This window comes from Mustela lutreola, chromosome 6 (assembly GCF_030435805.1).
Source record: "Mustela lutreola isolate mMusLut2 chromosome 6, mMusLut2.pri, whole genome shotgun sequence".
Classification (NCBI taxonomy): Eukaryota; Metazoa; Chordata; class Mammalia; order Carnivora; family Mustelidae; genus Mustela; species Mustela lutreola.
In genome coordinates this window covers 83,101,760-83,108,326 of record NC_081295.1, presented here as the reverse complement: position 1 = coordinate 83,108,326, position 6,567 = coordinate 83,101,760, and the positions used below count along the sequence as shown (strand labels likewise).

At 40.6% G+C, this 6,567-nt stretch overlaps 1 long non-coding RNA gene across 1 annotated transcript in view; it reads left to right on the top strand.

Moving 5' to 3' along the window:
- Window positions 1–2,961: 2,961 nt before the first annotated feature.
- The window catches only part of LOC131833872 (uncharacterized), a 37,626-nt gene continuing 34,020 nt past the window's right edge, over window positions 2,962–6,567 (top strand). The window contains exon 1 of the long non-coding RNA XR_009354674.1: window positions 2,962–3,326. This is a non-coding gene — a long non-coding RNA (uncharacterized LOC131833872). The remainder of the gene's footprint in view (window positions 3,327–6,567) is intronic.

The window sequence follows — 6,567 nt, the reverse complement described above, 5'->3', positions numbered from 1 at the left end:
TTTGTCAGCACAATCTCCCAAAAAACCTCAGAATCAACCACTTTCATCACTTCCACCACTGTTTCACCACTTTCACTGCCAACCCACCATCATCTCTTGTCTGGTTGATTGTAATAACATCTAGTTGATGTTCTTGCTTCTCTCTTAGGCCCACTCTACTCTCAGGCTCCTCTCCACAAAGCTGGAATGATCCTTTCAAAACCCAAGTCACATCATATCTCTTGTTTGTTCAAAACTCTGGTGTTTTCCCATCATCCTCCTAAGAACCTACAATGGCCCATATGATGTAACTGCCACTGCCACTCTCCCCTCTTTCAATTTTCTCCTGACCGTGTGCTCTTCCTTTCACAGACTAGGTATACTTCCATCTCAGAGAGGGCTTTTGAACTTTCTTTTCCTTCTACCACAAATTCATATGACTACTTTTTAAAATTCATTTCAGGTCTTCACTAAATATCTCTTTATTGGTCTGACCTTCCCTGGCAATTGAACATAAAATAACAACGGTCCTCACTCTCTCTCTCTCTGTCTCTAGCTATACCTCATCCCCTGATTCTTATTTCTATTAATACTCAGCATCCTCTGACACATCATATATATGTTTGTCACTTAGAAATATTGAGTAGATATTTTTTAAGTTCTTGTTTACAGGAGGAATGTTCTAGATTGGGGGACTATGCTCAAAGATGGACCAAATATGTAATTCTCTGCATAATGACAAAAAAAAAAAAAGAACTTTTCAAAGACAAATGTGGAAAAGTTAGAATGCGGTCTACTGCAGCTATGGAGGTTTGGCTCAGAACATCTATTCTGATTTTCTTCTGTCTTGACTTCCCTTTCCTGTGGAGAGCAGAAAGCTAAAACAAACATTTCCCCAATTCATGTTCAGCTGGTGATCCAAGTTTGACTCAGGTTCTATATCAGACACAAACACATGAGACTTGAAATTTGAACTGAGATAAATGGGATGATGGGCATGTATTTTATCAATAGGTATTATACCAAAGGTGTTATAGTTCTGCAGCCAAACTCTATCTCTGAGGCTTGTTGATTTGGCAGAAATGGCTTCTAGCTACTAGAAAAGGTGGCATCATGTGGGACCCTGAAGCTTCCTAATTTTGCACATGAGGTTTCTGATTGGAGCACAGTGGTGCTGTTCCAGTAACTATAGCTAATTTACCAGCTCTGACTGAGGCAGCCCTATATTTATATACATAACAAGGGAAGTCTCCTGATTTGACAAGATCATGGCAGGAGAAGCAGCTCCTTTGGCAGCCTGGTTCTACAGTATAGACTTGAAAACAGATTCTGGAATTTCACCCTCAGATTTCTAATCAGCTATCTCAGTAATTCTGGAAAGCTATCTGACAGACTATAATAAATTCTTTTATTCAAATTGTCTAGAGTGGAATCTGTTCTTTGCATCAGAATATTGACAAATATGAAACCCCAAAAAGAATATACTGAATACAGAAAAAGATGTTTTTAAAGGGTATTTTTAAGTAAATCAAGTAATTGATTGAATAATAATAATTGATCCTGAGAGTAGGTTTCCTGCTGTGACTTCTCTTTTTTTCACTCCCAGTTATTTTCTGCTTCTTCATTCTATTCCTCTCTGTTGCTTTGCCATTCAGAGAAAGGGTAAAAGTAGACTATACAGTCAGCTACAATATCTGCAAGGAAATATTCTTTTGAAATGCAATGTTATATTTTTAATTTGCATTTCTGATCCTCCGCAATATGGTACAAGATCTCTGTTCAAATCAAACTTATTCCCCATTTTATCGTCTCTTAGATTTTTCTTTTCTCTTAGATTTTTCTTTTCCTTAAAAAAATGCTTACTGCTAAACTTGCTTCCTTTTGTTCCTCATTTCCTTTTTTCTTTTGAAAAATTATGATTTTATTTAAAAATATTATTCAATTTCCTTAAGCCTCTCCCATAAAAAAGAATAGTTCACTATCTCTCCTGTTCCCCCAACCCTACCTCTTGCACAGGGCAAACACCAATCTGTTCTCTGTATCTATAAGTCTGGAATTTTTCTCTCTCAATCTCTTTTTCTCTATCTATTATTCTTTTTTTAAAGAGTTCACATATGAGAGAGGCCATACAATATTTGTCTTTTTCTGTCTGACTTATTTCACTTAGCATAATGCCCTTGAGGTCAATGCATGGTGTCACAAATAGCAAAATTTCATTCTTTTTAAGGCTGAATAAATAGCCCATTGGATATACATACTACAAATTTTTTATCCATTCATCCATTGATGGACATTCAGGTCCTTTTTATATTTTCGCTATTGTAAATAAGGCACCACTGAACAAAGGGGTGCATATACCTTTTCAAACATTTTTTTCTTTTGATAAATACCCACAAAAGAAATTGCTGGATCATATGGTAGTTCTATTTTTAATTTTTGGTGGAACCTTCATGCCTTTTTTCATAGGAGTTGTAATAATTCATATTCCTATTAACAGTGCACAAGTGTTCTTTTTCTTCCACATCTTTGCCAACACTTGTTAGCTCTTGTCTTTTGATAATGGCCATTCTATCCGGTGTGAAGTGAATTCTCATTGTGGTTTTGAGTTTCATTACCCTGATGAGTAATGATTTTCCATCTTTTCATGTACCTTTTGGCCATCTGTGGGAGCTCTCTGCCACTCACGGATCTCCCAGGGGTACTTAGGGAGTCCTGTGAGCATGAACCCCACTGTTGCAGAACTTCCCAGCAGACAAAGGGCTTCCGAGAACTGTTATGAACTAGGAGATGTTATGCAGGATGTTATAGCCAAACACAGATTGACCACCAGGACGTGTTGTACATGCTACAAGCAACCAGGCAGTGTTAGCATCGCATCTGCAGCAGACCGCAGATTAACCACAAGCGCCTTTGGCATAGTGACTGAACTGGCATATAAGCAGCACTGGCACTCTGCTTGTCAGAGTGTGCTCTTGGGACACTATCGCTCAGATCATCCTCCCGGTCGATGCACCCAAAAGGTGTGCTCCAGGGAGGGTATCGGTCACCTTCTCGGTCGATGCACCCAAACAGTGTGCTCCAGAGAAGGGGATCGAGCGGGAGTGCCCTGGGCCCTCTCCTTAGCCCACAAGGCTAGAGTTGTCTGTCTTGTATTAGCTATTGTGTGGTACGTGCTACTAAACAGCTTTCACTTTCAGTTATTGTGTGTGACCCGTTTGCTTCCACCATTGGACCGGCTACTCCCCTGGGAGCTCCGTGAGCAGCAGAGAGCTCCCAGTTGGCGAGCCAGCCAGGAGAACACAGACGAAGTAGAGTGAGCCATCCTTCCAGCCTCTAAAGCCTCAATGGTGAGTACTCCCCAAGATCTTGAAACAGACATCTGAGACTGTCCCAAGAGGGGATAGAAAAAAAAACAGCCATGGGGGCTGGAGTAAGTAAGAGTGATGAGAAGCGGTTGCAACTGGTCTTCAAGGCGATGTTGAGAGTAAGGAAATGTTTGGGGAGTAAAGAGACAGTTACCAGTGGTAACTGTGTCTGGGCCTTGAAGACAGCCATTGAGGCAACCAGGACGCCGGTTAAGGAGGTGACAGAGGAATCATTAGAGGACCTAATTCAAAGATGGGTAGAAGCAAGAGGAAATAAACCAGACGGGTTATACAAGGTCTGCTTGGAAACTTTATGTTGCATTTGGTGTCTTCTTAACAAATTTAAGATAAGAGAGTTGTCAGAGGGACTTGTGCAATACAAGGTTTGTCATCCAAGCTTTGGAGATGAGGATGTCAAAAATCCCCCAAAGCAGGATGATCAAAAGGTCCAGGCTGCATATCCAGTAGTTGTTAGGCATGGCCAACAAGAATATGAACAATTTAATTCCAGATTCTATAGCAGTTGGATAGGCAAGGTACAGGAGTCAGGACTTCTAGCTCAAGCAACTCTCCAAATTTTGGGATCATCACGGCAAGTAGTACTTCGCAGGAGATGAATGGGCTCTTAGACATAGTCCCAGGGGCCTCAGGGAAAAAGGAACTTTTGCTCGCCAAACTGAATGAGAGGCTAAAAGAATATGAGATGATGCATCCACCACCAGGCCCTGGTGCAGCAGGACCTCACCACCTGACGGTGGCAGAAATTAGAGGTCTAAACATGACAAATGAAGAAGCTGCCAGACCAGAATGGAATGTGGCTAAGAACCTACATAGAAACATGATTCTTGAAGCCTTCCAGGATGCCATCAGAGTCTACAAAGGGGCTCCTAAAGCCACATCCATCAGACAGGGCCCAAAAGAACCTTATCCGGATTTCATAGATAGATTATTCGGCCAAATAGATCAAGAAATAACAGATCAGGAAGTCAAGGCATACCTAAAACAGCAGCTAAGTATCAATAATGCAAATGAGGACTGCAAGGCAGCCATGAGAAATCTAAGACCAGAAGATCCTCCAGAGGACAAAATGTATGCCTGTAAGGAGATTGGGTCAAATAAACACAAAATGGCTCTCCTAGCCGAAGCCCTGCAGGCGGGGCTGCAACAAGGAAGGAGGGGAAATGGAGAAAAATGTTTTAATTGTGGCAAACCTGGTCACGTAGCAAGGCAATGTCGGGCGCCCAAGCAACAACAAAAAATGACATGCTTTAAATGTGGAAAACCAGGCCACATGCAGAAGGAGTGCAAACAGAGAAACGGGCAGCACCCCCAGGGGATGTCCCCTGGGAAAGTAATGCAGGCCAGCGAATCTGCCCATCAGGAGGGGGGGACCAACAAACTATATCCCTCCCTGTCCTTAGCCTAAGTAGTAGGCCTATGACCCCAGTGTATGTTAATGAAAAGGAGATTCATATGCTGATAGACACTGGGGCCAATACATCAATTATCAGCAACAAGGAAGCAAGAAAATTGGATCTAGGACCATGCTTAGAGGTGGTCAACATAGTTGGAGTAGGGGGTCTCCAAAGATTTCAAAAATATGGTCCCATAAATATTCAAGTAGGAGAAAAAAGGATTTCTTCACAAATCTTGGCAGGAGAAGTCCCCCTGAATCTCTTAGGAAGAGATATTTTAAAGAAATTAGGGATAAAATTAATATGTGCTAATCTATCAGATAAGATTAGGCCCTACAAGGTACAACTTAAAGACCCTACTAAGGGACCCCAAATAAAGCAATGGCCCCTTAGCAAGGATAAGTTAGAGGGAATTTCAGAAATCATAGAGAAGTTATTAAAGGAAGGGAAAATAGAAGAAGCAGCATGGGATAGCCCTTGGAATACACCCATATTTTGCATAAAAAAGAAGTCAGGAAAATACAGACTGTTAATAGATTTCAGGGAGCTTAATAAGATGACTTTAAAGAGACAAGATATACAATTGGGAATTCCCTTCCCTGCAGGGTTGCCAAAAAAGAAAAATATAACTGTTTTAGATATAGCAGATGCCTACTTTACTATCCCATTGGATCCTGATTTTAGGCCTTACACGGCATTCCCCCTACCTTCCTTGAACAATCAAGGACCAGCCAGAAGGTTCCAGTGGTGCTGTCTCCCACAAGGCTGGAGTCACAGCCCTGCTATATAGCAAGGTACCCTCAGAGATATTCTCTTGCCCTGGAGAGAACAACATCCTGAGATATTATTATACCAATACATGGATGATTTACTAATAGGATCAGATTTAAGCAAAAAGGAGCATCAAAAGGTAGTGCAAAATCTTAGAGACATGCTACTTCAATGGGGGTTTAAAACCCCAGAGGAGAAACTACAGGAAACTCCCCCATATAAGCGGATGGGGTATGAATTAGAACCTAGAACCTGGAAATTGCAGAAATGGGAACTGGAAATCCCAGAAAAGCCAACTTTAAACCAACTGCAAAAAATATTAGGAAAGATCAATTGGGCTAGCTCCATGATACCAGGATTGAAGATAAAAAACTTATGTAAGTTAATGAGAGGCAATATGCAATTAGACTCTCATAGGGAATGGACAACAGAAGCTTTGGAGGAAGTAAAATATGCCCAACAAAAAATAACAGAAAATCAGGGATATCATTACTACGTACCAGAAAAGGAGGTTTATTACAAGATTGTAAAGGATTCTCAAGAAATAAATTATGGAATATATCAGGAAGAGCAAAAGAAAAAGCAAATGCTATGGGTTGGAAGACAATCATTAAAGAGGGATATTGGAAAATCTATCTTAGATAAATTGGCCATAGCTATTCAAAATATTTGCACAGAATGCAAAATAAGATTAGGGGTAGATCCATTATTCTACTCCCCATGGAAAAAAGGACCTTAGAAAATTGGTACAGCCAACAAAATTATCTTTGCTGGTTTCCTCATGTCAAACTAATAAATGCAAATTTAATGTTTAAGGAAGTCCTAGCAAACCAAAGTGATGATCCTTTAGAGGGTGTGGAAGTCTTCTATACAGATGGAGGGAGAAAGGAACAGCAAACAAAGGCAGGATATGTTACACCCACAGGAAAAAGTAGAATAGAACATATAGCAGGATTGAATCAGCAAGCAGAAAAATATGCAATAAAAATGGCCTTTCGAGATTCAGGTCCGCAAGTTAACATCATCACAGATAGCAA